The sequence below is a fragment of the Labeo rohita genome, chromosome 10 (genome assembly GCF_022985175.1).
Source record: "Labeo rohita strain BAU-BD-2019 chromosome 10, IGBB_LRoh.1.0, whole genome shotgun sequence".
Lineage (NCBI taxonomy): Eukaryota > Metazoa > Chordata > Actinopteri > Cypriniformes > Cyprinidae > Labeo > Labeo rohita.
This window is the reverse complement of record NC_066878.1, coordinates 13,557,141-13,576,325: the sequence shown is the minus strand read 5'-3', so window position 1 is coordinate 13,576,325 and position 19,185 is coordinate 13,557,141. Positions and strand designations below refer to the sequence as shown.

At 35.3% G+C, this 19,185-nt stretch overlaps 1 long non-coding RNA gene across 2 annotated transcripts in view; it reads right to left on the bottom strand.

Moving 5' to 3' along the window:
• LOC127172478 (uncharacterized) overlaps positions 1-17,816 on the bottom strand; it is a 105,961-nt gene extending 88,145 nt beyond the window's left edge. For both annotated transcript variants that reach the window (XR_007828629.1, XR_007828628.1), the window contains exon 1: positions 17,630-17,816. This is a non-coding gene — a long non-coding RNA (uncharacterized LOC127172478). The remainder of the gene's footprint in view (positions 1-17,629) is intronic.
• Between the last annotated feature and the right edge of the window lie 1,369 nt (positions 17,817-19,185).

The following is a 19,185-nucleotide window of genomic DNA, read 5'->3' as shown; positions in this document are numbered from 1 at the left end:
AATAATATTGTAACCATTTATTACAATATTATATAAATATTTATTTATATTTATAATATCCATAAACATATACCATATGTTTTGTTTGTTTTTAAATACAATTGGAGAAATATTAGATGCATATTTTGTTTTTAGCTATTTCCTCATATACTGTATTTGTTATTTTTGTATCCTATTTTTATTTATTGTTTATTTATTTATTTATTTTATTTGTTTACATTATTATTATTATTATTATTATTATTATTATTATTATTATTATTATTTTTTATTTTTTTTTTTGGAGAGTATAAAGACCCATTTATACAGTGTAAGAAAAATATAGCTAATAATATTTTAGGGATAAATATGAAAATAAATAACCAAATCTTTAGTTGTCATTGTACTAAAGCCAAAACCACTTATTACAATAGTATATAAATATTTATTTATATTTCTAATATAATTATAATATAATAATATTACTTTTGCATTAAGCTGCAATCATATGTTTTTTGAAACACTATTGAAATATTACAAATATTAGTTATTTCCTTATATATTGTATTTTTATCATTTATTTATTTATTTATTTATTATTCATGTTAAAAAAGCTAAATGAATAAATAATTAACTAAAAAGGGAACTATTAGATTTAAATAAAAAGTGAAACAATGCATTAATAGAACAATAAATTTAGTTTTAATAAATTAATTTGTTAAAATAAATTTAGTCACAAATTGTGCTCAGATTTGACAAGAGAATAGACATTTTTAAACATTACTGAATATTAACATGACACATCTTAGATACTTAAAGAGTTTAGCCAAAAGTTAAAAAACTATAATCATTTACTCACCTTAATAAGGTCTAAAACAATATTGGAACAACTGGCGGCCATTTTCATTTGAGGATTTTACTGACTCTAAGTCTGTTGTACACAGGGCACACTTGCAAGGTTTGGAGACTCAAGCTGAGGCTCTGAAGAGCCAGCTGGACCAGAGAGCCTTTCCAATCCCTGGCTAAGATGAGCTCTCATGCCTCAGCTGGGAGCTGCGGTCAAATCTGACCTGGCATCGACCAGAGCCAGAACGACGGCACTGGAGGCCCAGCAGACGCCAGGTAGAGGGCCATGATCTGACAGACGACGACCAAGACTGTGGAACAGGTTTTAGAGCCTGGTGACTCTAATTCAGAAGTGACACCAGCTGGATACCTGACAGGAAGTCGGTGAGGAAGTGACCCGGGAGCAGCGGGAACGAGCCGGGACCCAGATGGAGCAGCTCAGAGGTGCGAATACAGTGTCTCGACCTGTTCTTGAGCAGAGTAGCACTTAACAATCTCTTTATGACAGCTACAATATTTATATCTCGGAATATGCGTTAAAATGGAGAATGAGAATAGGAAACGCAGGGGTAACGAGGTCAACAATACTTTAACCGCTTCGTTAATGGGGTTTGTGCATCTTCTCTTGACATGTGAAGTAAAGATATACATGCTGTTTATTTTTTGCTCCATTTATCTTCCCCTCAAGTTTATTTTCTCACCTTCCTGCCTCTTACCATTAAGACTGTTTTTAATTGAACTACAACACTGTCTCATTTCATTTTGCTCGGTACATATTTTAATTTAATTGATGTCAATGTCACCGCAGTCATAAAGGCCAGACTGAATTCCAGCAAGAGCCGAGTCACTGAATGCAGATGGAGAATGCTGGTAATGAGAGAGCGCAGAAATGAGGCTCTGCTTTGATAAGATGTTTACACTGAAATATGTGTGTGTGTGTGTGTGTTATTACAGCGCTGTAAACTGAGATCCAAGGTCTGGAGGGCAGAATGAAAGCGTGGGAGAGTGGCTCAGAGCTGCTGAAGCATTACAAGGTATTCACTCAAAAAGAATTCTTTTTTAATTCTGTCGTAATTTTTTTTGTTTAAAGCGCAGAAATTGGACCTTGAGGCCTTTAGTCATAAGTTACAGTCTACTGTGGCCTGAATATAGAGAAAGAATATAGAATATAGGGACATTACTACATGTCTGGCAGACCAAATCACATGAGAAAAAAATCAAACAACTAATGGTAGGAAACCATCCATATTACTATTGCACAATGTATTTAAACAAAACCCAAATATTAAAAATTTGAACATTTTTTTAAACCGTTTTATTTAGGGCATATAAACTACCCTTCAAAACCTTTTAATTAAGAATTTTATCCAGCAAAGACGTGTTGAATTGATCAAAAGTGACATTTCAGCTAAAATGCTATTCTTTTGAACATGCTATTCATCAGAATATCCTGAAATAAATGTATCCTGGTTTATACAAAATATTTATCCGCACAATTGTTTTTATTGATAATAATAAGAAATGTTTTAGGATCATGTGTCACTGAAAACTAGAGTAATGATCCTGAAAATTCAGCTTTGCATCACAGAAATGAATTACATTCGAAACTATATTCAAACAGAAAACAGTTATTTTAAACTGTAATAATATTTCACAGTATTACTGTTTTTACTATATTTTTGATCAAATAAATGCAGGCTTGGTGAGCATACTTTCAAAAACAATTATATATGGTTGATTTTATTTGTTAAATTAGATATGCAATATATATGTCAAACTGTTTATGCAATCCTCAATGTGACTTTATGCAGTCCTTAGTGTGGGAAATTTAAAGGAGAAGTGCACTTCCAAAACAAAGATTCACATATAATTTACTCACCCCCTTGTCATCCAAGATGTTCATGTCTTTCCTTCTTTAGTCGTAAAGGAATTACATTTTTTGAGGAAAACATTTCTGCATTTTTCTCCATATAATGGACTGATATGGTGCCCCGATTTTGAACTTCCAAAATGCAGTTTAAATGCGGCTTCAAACGATCCCAAATGTGGTTGTAAATGATCCCAGCCGAGGAAGAAGGGTCTTATCTAGCGAAGCAAGTGGTTATTTTCATTGAAAAAATTCAATTTAAGTACTTTTTAATCTCAAATGCTCGTCTTGTCTTTCTCTCCCTGAACTCAAGACAGTTAGGGAATGTCGAAAAACTACAATCGTATTTTCTCCCTCTTTTTTGACATACCCTAACTGTCATGAATCAGGAAAAAAAAAACAGTCAAGGAGAAGTAAGACAAGACAAGCGTTTGACATTTTAAAAAAGTATTTCAGTTGTATTTTTTTCAATAAAAAAAAAACAATTGTTTTGCTAGATAAGACCCTTCTTCCTTGGCTGGGATCATTTACACATTTGGGATCATTTGAAGTCACATTTAAACTGCATTTTGGAAGTTCAAAATCGGGGCACCATAGCAGTCCATTATAAAGAGAAAAATGTTGAAATGTTTTCTTCAAAAAACATAATTCTTTATGACTGAAGAAAGAAAGGCATGAATGAACATCTTGGATGACAAGGGGGGTGAGTACATTATGTGAATCTTTGTTTTGGAAGTGGACTTCTCCTTTAATAGAAAATACTATATTTAATACTAATGATGCTAATCAAGGAAACTCTATATCGCTGCCAATCCACCAGAGCCATTTCTGCCATCAGAGAGGAAATTTTTGTTTCACGCACGTATACATGTACAACCTCAATTCCAGAAAAGTTGGGATGTTTTGTGAAATGCCATAAATCAAGAATATGCTATCTGTTCATTCTCTTTCACCTTCTTTTAATTGACTAAAGTACGAAATAAAAATTTCCACTGTTTTCAGTGGCCAACTTTTAATTTTATTTTGTAAATATAACCAAATTAAATTTTCATGGCTGCAACGCACTCCAAAAAAAATGTTATAGAATATCCAAATTAAACAGTTTTTAAACCGTTCACAGTAAGCAGGTGAAATGGAAATAGGTGAGGATATCATGTTTGGGTATAAAAGGAGCATTTCAGTCTTTGCAAGTCAAGTTGGATCAAGTCTTATCACTTTGTGCCAAATCTCATGACAAAAGTGTCAAACTAATTAAAAAAAATCACATTTCTTAATATAAAATCACAAGGAATATAGTTCTTTCACCAACTACCCCAAATAATATTGTGAAAAGATTCAGGGAATCCAGAGAAATGTCAGTCTGTGCAGAGCAAGGCAAGACACCTCAGGTGAATGTGCATGACCTTAGATGGCATTGCATAAGAAACCGTCTGCGTTGTTTAATATAGTCACAGGGGCTCAGGAGTACTTTGGAAAACTGCCGTCACTTAACAAATTGTGCAGCTGCATCAATAAATGCAACTTGAATTTCTGTTACTCTAGCAGTGATGCCATGGAGTTCTCTGGGCCAGAGCTCATCTCAGATAGTCAAAAAGACGATGGAAGTGTGTGCTGTGGTCAGACGAGTCTACTTTTTTTTAGCTTGTTTCTGGGAAAAATAGATGTAGAGTTCTCAGTACCAAAGACCAAAGGGACCATCCAGACTTTCATCAGCGACAGATGCAAATCCAAACAACTGTCATGGTATGGGGTGCAGGCAGCAGAGCGAACAGCATTGGTGACTGGAATACAGTATGTGTGAAGGTACCACTGAAATGGAGGCATGTTTTGGGATTGTCCAGACACATATACTGCCATCAAGATGACATCTTTCATGAGAAGTCCATGGTTATAAGATCAAGACATTGTTAGATCTCAATCTGCATGTGCAACAACAGCGTGGTTTCGTATGGACACAGACTGAATGTGCTAGACTGGCCTGCCTGCTGTCCAGATCTGTTTCCTATTGAAAATGTATGACCAGTCATGAAAAGGACAATCAGACAATGACAATCACAGACTGCTGAGCAAGTTTTTTATCAAGCCAGACAGGACAACAATTTTGCCTGCAAAGCTTGAAGTATTATATCCTCAATTCCCAAACAATTAAACATTGTAATTACAAGGAAAGTTGATGTGGCACAGTGTTAAACATGTATGCAGCGTCTTTGTTTAGACCAGGGGCATTTCCTCAGAGGAGGCAAGGGAGGAAGTGTCTCCTCAGAAACTGGATGAGGAAAAAAAAACAGTACAAAAATAAAACAACGCAAATATTACAAAATATGACATAAAAAGCATATAAATCATTTTTTTTTAAGTAAAACTGTTCAACAGCAACACCAGCAGATAAACTTACCATGTCTTTCTGGCTTTCCCTGAACCCATTAAAGGAGAACTCCATTTCCAGAAATTTACAAATAATTTACTCACCCCCTTGTCATCCAAGATGTTCATGTCTTTCTGTCATCAGTCGTAAAGAAATTGTGTTTTTTGAGGAAAACATTTCAAGATATTTCTCCATATAAAAGACCTCACTGGTGCCCTGATTTTGAACTTCCAAAATGCAGTTTAAATGCAGCTTCAGAGGGCTTTAAATGATCCCAGCCGAGAAAGAAGGGTCTTGTATAGCGAAACGATCAGTCATTTTTTCTAAAAAATAAAAACTTTTATACTTTTTAAGCACAAAATCTTGTGTAGCACAGGCTCTGGGATGCACGTCCACAATGCTACGAATTAGCAATGGGTCGTTCTTGAACGATTCGTTCATTTTGAACGAATCTTTAATGTGACTCGGGAAGATCGAGTCGTCTCGGGTTAGTGATTCGTTCAGTTGCACATGCGTAACATGCTATTAGGTTCTGTACTGGAATTAGTTCACCTGTTTCGAGTCTTCGGGTTTTTCGAGTCGTTTGTTCATCTTATGGGGCTGTCACGTGATGAACGAACGACTCGAATCCGAAGACTCGAGAGATGAACTAATCAATTCTTTTTCCGGCTCACAATGCATTGGTTAAGCATATGGGGCTGTCACATGATGAATGAATGACTCAAACCTGAAAACTTGTCAGATAAGAGGTGAGGTGAGCTAATCATAGACTAAAGACCCAGGTAAACAATGAATTAATCGTTTCTGTTTCTTATAGCATTATAGTTTTGTCTTGTTTGTAGTGTGATCAGCATTTGTGTAAGCAGTAGATGTGTTAGGGAAGTAACACGTAACATTTTAATTATGTTTTGCTAAAATGAACGAAATTACTCTGAAAAGATTTGTTCATTTTGCTGAACAAGACTTAAAGGTCCGAGTCGATAAAATGATCTGAACTCCCCATCACTACTACGAATCACGTCTAAGTTCATCGTCTGTGTACTCCGGCACAAAAAGGTAGAGTATGGCAAAAAACTCCATTTTATTTTCTACAACATCTGCAGAATCGTCCGACGTTGTTATACCTTTTTGTTTGTAAACAGTGTTTGACTTACTTGCACTTCCTTAGTTTTTGCATGTTCGCTTTGTAAACACTGGGTCTGTAGTTCCGCCTACATTCCGTGTGACCTTTCAATGTGATTCAATAGTACGTAGTGTCATAAACGCACATCCCAGAGCCTGTGCTAAACGAGCTTTTGTGCTTAAAAAGTATAAAAAAAATTATTTTCCAAAAAAAATGACAGATCGTTTCGCTAGATAAGACCCTTTGAAGAGCCCTTTGAAGCTGCATTTAAACTACATTTTGGAAGTTCAAAATCGGGGCACCAATGAATTCCATTATATGGAGAAAAATCCTGAAATGCTTTCCTCAAAAACCATAATTTCTTCACGACTAAAGACAGAAAGACATGAACATCTTGGATAACAACGGGTGAGTAAATTATTTGTAAATTGTTGTTCTGGAAGTGGACTTCTCCTTTAAGGCAATGCCTCCATCGCGATATGATTGGATATAACTGGTTATGGTTGGCTATGGTTCATGCGATAAATTGTGTTCGTGCATTCAGCGTTCGCGATCAGTCTGAATGAGCAATACTATAATGGCGTTAATGAGAAGACTAATTTATAAAGTAAGTAAACAACTCTCACAATTATGTATCAACATTTTGTCAAGTCAAAATCAAACTTAAAATGACCTGAAAACATGATATGGGATTTTTCATGTCTATGTACATCTGATGACTGATGATCCAAAAATAAGTATCTGAAAAAAGAACAGCTGAACATCAGCTCATAAATGTAATATATAATTGTTTAAATTGTTACTGCCTTAAGTTCCTATTTTGGAATAAATGTAAAATGCTTAAAAACACTAAACTGGTGAGATTTACACTGTCAATACATTTTAATAAATAGAATAGCATATTACTTACATTTGTTAAGGTAAATAATGTAGATTGTCATTCTGGTAGTGTATGTAATGTTTATTTAACCAAGAAAGTGTGTCTGGGACATGCATTTACATTTAATTAAAAAATTAAATTTTAATTAAAGTGAGGCCTTTGCCTCACCACAGGCCTTAGTTTGTTAGTTTGTTTATATGAAGAGATTACTTTTATTTGTATAGTTTATATAATTGATTTGGGATTTGTTTTAAATTGTCAGTTTAATTTTGTTATGACATAATTTCACAAAAAATGTGCAGCATTTTGTCTGAGAACTAATAAAAGGACACCTTCTGAGAAAATCGCATCGTGAATTGACAGAATCGTTACATCCCTGCTAACACCCTAGCAACAGCTAAGCGATGCACTATAAGCCTTTTAGAACACCTTAGCAACCGCACAGCAACACTCCCGCAAGCATTCAGAGCGTCTAACATTGTGGCGGCAACATTTGCATGGGAGAGCAGCACTCCGGTTTTCTTCAGAAAATATAAAAATCTGGTTTTGTCTCTTCCACTTTCCCTTTCCACATTTCAGACATGATTACACAGACTACATTTCAGATTTACACCACGAATCTACAGAAACGCAATGATGTTGCATGAAGACAGCACTGAATGTAAAGCAGTTCTAGAGGAGCTGAGAAGAGACAAATGTATGTCTATACATATATATATATATTTTTTTTTTTTTCACGTTTTCACTTATTTACCCAAAGTAGTATAGAAATTTAATATCAGATGTTTATAAGTGATTATAAGTCATTGCATAAAAATAATTGTTGGTTTATCAGTGTCAGGCTGATTGGCCGCATGACTGGATCCTGTATAACAGCTCTCATTTGTGTGATATTGTTTAATTGTCACAGTTATCACTTTTCTATCTCGTATCACAGCCCAGACTCTGGTTCTAGAAGCCCTGCGAGTCAAAAACAACTCTACTCACACATGCAGACAGAAAAACAGACGTCCGCACCGCAAGAGCTCAAAGCTGAGGTAAAGAAATGGAGAGCGAGCACAGGTAAAACATACTCTGTTATTCACTTCTGTTTACTGCATCACACACAAACAGCTCATGACAGGACAGAAAGAGATGAAAGAGTCTTTTTGTGCTCACAGACTGCATTCTCGCTAAACAACAAAAGCTACTGTTTTTCTACAACCATCCGCTGGTGTGACAGCACAGACACGTCCATTGAATTCAGACCAAATAAAAGACAAGATATGACTGTGAAAGTGTACATTTCCTGGCATTATCAGTTTTGATAAAGCATCCTGACATTGCTTTATTCTCTCTTTCATGAGGATATACAAATGGGGTTGTGTTGATAAAACAGAAAACATCACTGTGGAAAAATAAAGGCTCATACATGCAGTCGTAATATGAACCTATATATTTTAAGAATATATATATGTAGCTTTGATGCAAAGGTTCATGTTCATCACACTGAAATCCTCTCTCAGCTCTCCAGTGTCCTCTAGTGGCCAATGAATTTGCATTTTTAGCAAATTGTTTCTGGCAGAGGAATAAAATATTGAAAAAAAAATTGATTAAAGGTAATAAAACTCGGACAAATAAAAAAGTAATAATACAAGCAGTATCCTAATCGCTCAAAAAGTCTCTAAGTTCAGCAAGTCATACTAATAAGCCAGACTAATGAGCAGCTGTTTTGCTGAATTGGAGTGCCGCTCATTTGTTCTCAAATCTTGAAGCTGTGATAAGCCTTAAATCTTGATGACAGGCCGGGCCTTGGACCCAAAGACTACGAATTGTAATTCCACCGAGAGTCTGTGAAAAACAACATAACGAGCTGTGGAAACTAGAGACTGGGCTAGTTCGGGGGGGTTAGCAGCTAATCATTAACTTGTTAATAAGTATTGGACACAGTGATCTTTAACCTTTATTGCAAGGGTGGCACTGTGGTAAACAGGACTGTGATGATAAAAGGATGTTAATGGTACTGAACAATTACTATACTCATGTACAATGGAATTTACACAAAAACATACTGTGGTGCTGTGATGTTTGTTGGTCATGTACTGTGGTATTCTAGTACCGTGGAGTACTATGTAAATGACATTATGTGTTTATTTCAGTACAATCACTTTAAAAAAGCACTGTGGCGATACCATGGTACAGTGATAGTATCTTTGTGATAGATACTTTGAAATATACAGTACCATGGTACTGAAATTCATAATACACTGATAGTAGCATGTTACTTTTTTTGTAAGTGATAGAAGTTTCAAAGTACCACATACTATCATTAAACCATTTGGAAGGTATGGTATTCTAATGGATTTTAGTACCACAGTGTATTACATTGCACACAAAACTATGTGGTTTAACATTTATTTTACAGTACATGCACTTTAAGTAAGTACTGAGTAGTACTGGGTAACTGCATGGACCTAACATGAGTTAACTTTAAATTTTGGGTTAGGTTCTTGCTTAGTACCTACATTGTAAAAAATTACCCAAAAATGAAAATTCTGTCACTATAATTACTAAGACCTTCGTTCATCTTTGGAACACAAATTAAGGTATTTTTGATGAAATCTGAGAGCTTTTCGACCCTGCACAGACAGCAATGCAACTGACACGTTCAAGACCCAGAAAGATAGTAAGGACATTGTTAAAATAGTCCATGTGACATCAGTAGTTTAACCGTAATGTTAAAATAATGACTTTATTCAACAGCTTCTTCTCTTCCTGTTAGTCTTCAATGTGCATTTCTCGGATTTCATCCAAACTATCTTAATTTGTTTTCTGAAGATAAACAAAGGTCTTGCGGGTTTGGAACGACATGAGGGTGAGTAATTAATCAAAGATTAAGTACACTATCCTTTTAATAATGATAGATTAAAAAAATATGTCAAAATACTACTGTAAAAAACATTTTTTTGCTTTATGGTACATTCCTTCACTATGTACTGTGAAAAACTGTATTAAATATAACAGGGAATTTAATGTAATTGTACAGTAAAATATTGTTACCTTTTAGAAAATGAAAAAGAACCATTTCCCAGAATTCCCAGTTTGTCACTTCGCATTTAATTATCAATCTATCTACAGCTGAGGTCAAAATTTTACATACACCTTGCAGAATATGCAAAATGGTAATTATTTTACCAGGGATCATACAAAATGCATGTTATTTTTTATTTAGTACTGACCTGAATAAGATATTTCATATAAAAGGGATTCTTAATACTGTGTTGTTACCTGTTTTTTTTTTTTTTTTTTTTTTGATAGTTCGTGAGTCCCTTGTTTGTCCTGAACAGTTCTTCAGAAAAATCCTTCAGGTCTCACAAATTCTTTGTTTTGTTTTTTTTTTTGTTGTTGTTGTTTTTTTTCCAGCATTTTTGTGCTGGGAAAATGATGGAAAAGAAGGAAAAATGATGCATTAAGAGCCAAGGGTGAAAACTTTTGAACAGTGAAGATGTGTACCATTTTCTTATTTTGCCTTATATATTTTTTTTATTTAGTATTACCCTTCAGAAGCTACAGACGATACTTACATGTTTCCCAAAAGACAAAATAAGTTAAATTTACCCTGATCTTCAAATTCAAAAAGTTTTCATCCCCTGTTTCATAATGCAATGTTTTCTCTTCTGGAGCATCAGTGAGTGTTTGAACCTTCTGTAATAGTTGCATATGAGTCCCTCAGTGTGAAAAGATGGATCTCAAAATCTGCTTTTTTACCATAAATTTAAATTAAGCCTGTAAAACTTAAACTATTTTACTGTAAATTTCACAGTTGTTTTTACAGTGTATATTACTGCTTTATTACTATGTTATGTACATAAATAATAGGACTGTGAAAAAGTGGAATTAATGGTACTCTAAGGTATTCCAAAGAATACCATGGCTAAGAGTACCATGGCAATTTTTACTAAAATTCATGGTGCTAAAGACAACATTATTAGGTCTGATGAGTTGGCAAGGACCTTAGTGAGACACCTTGTCACCGATTCTGGGACATTTTTTTCCAGCAACAGCTGTTTCTTAGTATTTTCTTGTTAGTGTTATGCCGTTGGTAATGAAACATGCTTCTTTTAAGAACTGTTCACTGGATGCTTAAGCTTTGGCTTCCTCCTATGGCTTCGCTACGAATCCCCCCCTCTGGTGGAACCTTAATTTTTAGGATAATAATCATAAATATTGAATTGTAATACTAATAAAAAAAAAGCAATTTAAAGTTTTTAAAATAAACAACGGCAACTGAAGTGTCCAGATAAATGTATGTTAGCAATTGTATACAGTACCAGCGGTGGCCTGATTCTCCTCATTCATGTTTAATGAGGATGGCATATTCCCCCAAGCTCTGTAATTACCTGAGTCATTTGCCTAAAATATAGAAGGACTGCATAATTCCCAGGAGAGCTGCTTTTGTCTCCCTTTGCCTCATTAGGGCGAGTACACAGATCTCCAGCGGTGGAGCTCATTGTAAGAGCTTAAGAAAGCCAGCGCAGGTAATTGGGAGGTCAGCTCATGCTCTGAATTCCTGTGTTTGTGCTCGTCTGTTCGGTTTCCGAACGACACATGTGCCGGGAGTCTTTAGCTCACACACACTGGCATTGAAATCTCTTGAAGTGAGGTCAAACTCAATGGAGAGGAAGGCAGCAAGACGAAATTGAGATGACAGCTAGAGTGCGGGAACTAAAGAGACAGACCTCAGGTGTTTAGCATCAAACACGCCACGTCTGCATGCTCACATATTCATTGTGGAGGGTTTTTCCTCAAATCATTTCAGAAGAAACAGAAGGCTTTTCAGCCCAGAAATTAGATAAATCCTTACAGTACCATTCAGAAGTTTAGGGGGACGATTTATTTAAGAAAAGAGCAATTCTTTTATTCAGCAAGGATGCATTAAATTGATCAAAAGTGACAGTAAAGGCATTTATTGTGTTACAAACGATTTCTATTTCAAATAAAACCCTTTTCTTTGGAACTTTGAAGATTTTGTTAGGAAAAGAAATGAATACTTTTATTCAGTTAGGATGCGTTAAATTGATCAAAAGTGACAGTAAAAGCTTTTATGTTATAAAGGATTTCTTTTTCAAATAAATGCTGTACTTCTGAACTTCCTATTCATCAAAGGATCGTAAAAAATGAATCATGGTTTCTACAAAAGCTGTTTTCAACATGAAATGTTTCTTGAACAGCAAATCAGCATATTAGAATGATTTCTGAAAGACTTGAGTAATGACTAGAGTAATGATGCTGAAAATTCAGCTTTGATTTGACAGAAAATAATATTTTATATTATTTTTAATAATATTTAACCATATTAAAGCCAAGCATTTCACAAAAAGAGGTTTAAGTTTCCATTATGTGAACATATACACACCACCAGTTCAATACTTTTGTTCTACCATCTAATTTACTCAATACAGTTTCGTTGTTAAGCTCAGGCAGCTGGTCAGAAAGCCCTGGAGAACCAATCAAAGTTCACCTGGAGTCTCCTAGACGAGCGGGAAACTTTGCTTGCAGGTTTAATGACTAAAAAAAGAACATCTTACAGTAATAACCTGGATCAGAGCTGCTCTAATTAACGTTCTGACATGTAAAAAAAAAAAAAATAATTCCTGGTAACTCGCTGAGAATCATTCACAAACACTAGATATCTATTTAGCGCTGATTATTTTACTTAACATTGTATTTGACACTGTCATGCTAGATTATTAGAGTCTTAGATCTGTTGTGTTGCTCTTGTGTGATTAGGCACTTGATGAGACGTGCAGCTCTACAGGATGTCTACCAGAGAGACGGCAGACGGGGATTGTCAGTGACAGTGCAGTCTTTTGTTATTTACACAGAAATGATGAAAAAATGATGTCTGCATTGAAACCCCAGGTATGTCACAGGTGCACTTTTTTATATGGAGACATTTTTAACACTCCAAAACACTCTGAGGAGGCAAGGGAGGCAGTGTCTCTTCAAAATTTTGGGTGAGAAAAACATTTTTAGTACAAAATTAAAACAACGGCAATATTACAAAACATAACATAACGAAGTGTATAAATCACTTGTTTTTCTAAAGAAACACTGTCCAAAATAGAAACTAGCAGGTGAAGTTACAGCGGGAGTCTGCATCTCTATCACCTCTCCTGAGCCCATTGAGTTTTAACAGACTCTCTAAAGCATGCGGTGAGTTTGGTGGGGGGTAATTGAGAATAAATGGAGGAAAGTCACGTGAGAGGAAGCAATGCCTCCATTGCGATATGATTGGTTACGACTGATTATGCTCGGCTGTGAATGGTTCATGCGATAAATCCCACCTCATGTGTCTGTGCACGTTCCGCATTCGCAAACCAGTATAAACAATATAATGCCGTTAATGGGAAGACTCACACACTAAGATATAACCACTTTGTTATTTCAAAATAAGAGCAGTGAAAAAATCTAAGATAAAAATCAAAGCAGTGGTTTTTAATTAATCTGTAAAAATAATATCCCCTTTTTTTCAAATCGAGCCATTCTTAGATGCCTGTCGACAGAGGCCGCTCCCACGATAGTTGATTGACATGAGCGTTTTACCTCAGATCAGCTGTAACAGTCCGACCTCCACTGTTTTGATGCTGGAGCTGTGATGTAAGTTAGACAAGAATATCTCTGTTTGAGCGATTGAGGTGTTGTGTTGCTGAATGTAATAATGAACATAGTGGTCGTCATTTACTCCCGACATCTGAGCCGCTGAAGATGCAGTGGATTTTGTTTGTTTGTGAAGGGAATGCACCTCCCAATCTACATATATCTGTCTATGTTCGTGCGAATCATTCGTGATCCAGCTTCACTTACAGCAGAAGTGAGTATAAGGTTTTTTTTTTTTTTTTTTTTATAAATCTCTGCAATCAACTTTTCTAATAACGTGCTAGTTAGCAAGTTTTGTGGTTAAATGTGCTAAATGCGGCTAAAGTAAACAATCTCTCAGAGCAGCAGAGAGAAAAGAGGGGCAGGACGACCAGAGCTCATTTGCATTTAAAGGAACAATTTCTCAGAATGGGATGGTTTTTGCAGAGCTCATTTTGACAAGGTAAAAAGGGTGTTGTTTTGCACAACCACTAAGAATTTTTACCCAAAGTATATTATAGACTTTTCATTAAAGGGGTCATCCGATGCCCAAGCTCTGCTTGCCCCGCCCCTCTCTTCTCTCTGTGGAGAGAGGAGCCTGTTTAATTTAGCCATATTTAGCCGCGTTTAGCCTCTAAACTTGCTAACTAGCACATTATTAGGAAAGGCGATAGCAAAGAGTCATAAAAAAACCCTTATACTCATTTCTGCTGTAAGTGAAGCTGGATCACGAATGATTTGTGCGAACATAGACGGATATATGTAGATCTGGAGGTGCATTCCCTTCACAAACAAACGTAATCCACTGCATCTTCAGTGGCTCAGATGTCGGGAGTAAATGACGAAAACTACGTTCATTATTACATCCAGCAACACAACACCTCAATCGCTAAATTCTTGTCTAACTTACATCCCTGCTCCAGCATCAAAACATGGAGGTTGGACTGTTACAACTGATCTGAGGTAAGACGCTAATGTCATCGTGGGAGTGGCCTCTGTGGGTGTGACGCCACAATGACAGGCATCTGAGAATGGCTCGATTTGAAAAAGGGAATATTATTTTTACAGATTTATTAAAAACCACTGCATGGATTTTTTTCATTATAGGGTAGATTTGTACATGCATTGCCAACACACATTAATGTTCAAACAACACGTAAAAGTGAACTTAGCATCCGATGACCCCTTTAAGACCCTAAAGAATCATATCAACTTGTGGAAAATAGGCATCCGATGACCCCTTTAAAATGGCATGAAAAGATCTGTGGGAGTTTTTAGTGAGCAGTCAGCTTGGTGAAATTTAAAGTAAATCTCTGTGTCTGCGATCAATATTTTTCGAGCTTTGATGACTCATGATATGAAAAATTCAAAAATAGTTAAAACTATTCAAAAGAATAGCTGAACATAAGTACACAAAGAAAATATATTGTTTAAATTGTTACTGCCTTGAGGTATTTTGGAATAAATGTAAAATGCTTAAAAACATTTGATGAGATGAGAAACTTGATAAGATTTATACTGTGCTTTAATAAATAGAATATTGATTACATTGTTAATGTAAAAACAAAAAGAAAAATATTTATTCAAGAAAATGTGACTGAAAAACATTTTAGAAAAAAAATCTTTGCCTCCTTATTTCAGAACACATTTTGGTGTGTACAAAATTTGTAATCTTTTATTTAATTAGTAATTTTGTATATCAGCCAATTTACATGCCCTGATTCTTATAGTTATATTTAAATGGATATATTACACTGCCATCCAAAAGTTTGGAAATACCCTAGAAAAGTGGGGTTTTGGACAATATTGGAATGAATCCTTTTTAATTTGTGATAATTTTGATAAGGGACAACACAAACTACAAAAACATATTTTGTTACATAAACAGTTTAAACATAGAAAAAAAAAAAATTAGATTCATCAAAATAATTACAGCTCTGCCTAATCTGGGCCTAAATTAATTGTATTCCAAACTTAATTGGCAATAAGTTGTTGAAGCTATTAAGGTGTGCTGACCCAAAAATCTTTTAAAAACCTGGGCCAAGTTTAAACCAGTAACCAGGCATCACAGCATCACATCAAAGGGGCATGTCTGACTTTGACATGTATATATTGCCATTATTATGTAATCAAAATGAAAATTATTTTTGATGGTCTTCAATGATAATGTCAAGTTACTTTAATGTATTTGCACCAAAAAATGGTAAGGATTTATGCTGATATAGTCCAAAACCACACTTTGCCAGGGGTGTTTCCCTTTTAGAGGGCAGTGTACATTAAAAATATTATTAATAATTTTACCCAAATTTAAATTTGACTTGAAGTTAAATGTTAAATGAAGTAATATGAAATATTAAATGATAATACTGGAATGTTATATTAATGTTAAATATTAAATTAGAATATTAATTAATTAATTTATTTATTTATTTTGCTTAAATATTTATTTATAAAGTGCATATTTGCACTATGAATTGTCTAAAATGCATTTTTTCTTTGTTTTGATTAACCCCTTGTGCTGTGACATTTCCACCTTTTAAAGGTGTCATCAGATGCCCATTTTCCACAAGCTGATGACTCTTTAGGGTCTTAATAAGAAGTCTATAACATACTTTGCTTAAAAATTCTCTATAATAGTGTAAAAAACACCATTTTTACCTTGTCAAAATCAGCCCTGTTCAGAGCGAGCCATTCTATTGCATGTTCCTTTAAATGCTAATGAGCTCTGCTCACCCCGCCCCTCTCTTCTGTGGGGTGACAAGCTGGTCTGTTTACATTAGCCGCATTTAGCTGCCAAACTTGCTAACTAGCACATTATTAAGAAAGCAAAGATGCATAAAAACCCTTATACTCACTTCTGCTGTAGGTGAAGCTGCATCACGAATGATTCGCGCAAACATAGACGCGTTTATGTAGGTCGCTGGGTGCATTTCCTTATAAAATGAAAGTAATGTTAATCCTCTGCTTCTTCAGCAGCTAAGATGTCGGGAGTAAATGATGACTGCTATTACATCCAACAACAATACATCTCAATCACTCAATCGGAGACATTCTTGTCTTCCCCTTCACCAGAGTAGACCCAATGGCAGTTGGAGTCTGCCTGTTACAGCTCAGTCAGGGCGGGTCTAAGGTAAGACGGTCATGTCAATCAACTATCGTGGAAGCGGCCTTTGTGTGACGTCATACCAACAAGAAGCTGAGAATGGCTTGTATAATTGTATAATTTGTATAATTTCTTATAAAGATTACAAAAATACCACTGGGTGGATTTTTATCCTAATATGGTGGTTGTGTACACACACTGCCAACACACATTTATGTTCAACATGTAAAAATGAGTTTTGCATCCGATGACTCCTTTAAAAAACATAACAACAAAATTATAAAAATTGACCACATGGTTCTACATCAGTATTTCATTGTATTTATACTATACATACTGTACTGTACAACATTTGTAACTGTTTGGACTGTTTTAACTATATTTCTCTCCTGATTCAGATGACTTTCACAGAAAGTAATAGAGCATTGATTTTCACACAAACATTGAAAATCTCGGAATTGACTTGACAAAACTGCATTGCTTGTTCATAATAAACAGAACGTTATCGTCTGTTGCTGTTGATGCTAATATACCTATTATTCTTGGTTTGAACAAGCCTTAACCCTGTTACTGGCTTAATCGCACTGCAGTTTATTTTGTAAAATTGTCCATTTAATGTACATTCAAACAAAACAGTTAGAACATTAAATAAAAATAGCTCAGTAAACGGTATTTCAGCAAAGTACTTCCTTGAGGTGCAAACTCCAACATTAACCGCTAGATGAAGTGGTTTTAGGCTACTTCCAGTTCAGTTAAAACAAACGTCTTTAATATTACATGTGAAAATATGGTTTACTCAGTTTCTACCGTTTTACCCACAGACCCACACAATTATTAATGATATTTACCCTTATCCCTCCAACTTGCTCTTGCGTTCCTGCCAAAATCTGCTACAGTCCCCCGAGATCCAAAATTCTGCTCCTCAAGAATTTTTCACACAATGTGTCTTTTCTTTCTCAAGTCTCTAGTTTCCCATGGCTGGCATTGGCACAATCAGGCTCATGTTAGCAACCAACAGACTTACCCCCCTGCTGCTTACAGCCATTATCACACCATATTTCCAAACTTGTGCAATGTGGGACTCTTTAAACAGTTCTGTCTAAAAAAACATAAATAAAACACCATGGGCTTCAATATTTGAATAGCGGAGACCTGTGACCCTGTGTTCTGTGACCACTGTTTGTTATACACTCAGGCATTTCCCTAGGAGAGGTTTCTGAGAGCAGTTTACTTCTATCTTTTATGATATTTCAGCTTAAAATTGGGCCCTGAATACTGCTGGAAGGTGTATGTGAGCAGTAGGCAGCAGGTGGACGAGGCATCCGTCCCTCTGTGTATCTTTTGAATCCAGATAAACAATATATTTACATACTTATTTATCCAGGGCAGATATGGCTTAGATTACCAGCCATTCAGCTCCAAAAGAAGGAAAACAGACTTTTATTGGGACATTATTTGTATTATGCAGACTATCAGAGCATCAGACTGCAGTGTGAGTCATCTAATCACAGGTGTGACAGGAGCATCAGTGGGACAGTCACATTACAGATAGAGAGAAAGAGGTCAGACTGCCCTCGGCATCCCGACAACAGACAGTCTTCACAAATATCTGCATATTTGCCATTTTTGGAGCATTTTCATGTGTACAGATAAGCTTAGTATTTCGTCATATTAAAAATGTTGTAGTTAATAGCCAATTAAATGGGGTTTGTATCAAAATCCATCATAATAAATAATCTGTACACAATGCGCAATATTTTAATATTTCACTCTGTGGTCCTCTCCATCCTCACCAAATAAAAAATACGCTCTGCTGCACATTCTGCATATGCTCAGAAGTTCACACAAGAAGGGTCATGTTGCAAAAGAAAAAAAATTAAAATCTGCTCGTACTAAAAGCAAGAAAAGGAATGAGGCCAGAAGCAGTGAAGGGGGACAGTAAACTAAAAGCAAACACAAACAAACAAAAACAAACATTAGGAAAGAAGAGGCCAGAAGCACTGTATAGGGACTAAGCTAAATAAATAAATAAATAAATAAATAGACCAGAGACAGTGTAGAAGCTCAACTAACCAGCTGTAAACAAATATATAAAATGGAAGGAGGCCAAAACAGTATAACAACTAACTAACTAAAACATTTGGAAAAATTAGACCCTTTTTTTTTCTTTTTTTTTTTAATTAGCATTGCAGGGACACAAACAAAAAACAAACAAACAGAAAGAGAAGGCTTGACACAGTGCAGCTAAACTGAAAATAAACAAATTGAGACCAGAAACAGAGTAGGGCATAACTAACTAATTAACTAAAAATAAATTAATAAATAAATAAAGATCAGAAACAGAGTAGAGGCAAAACAAACTAGTAAACCAACAAACAAAACAAATACAAAGAAAAGAAGACAC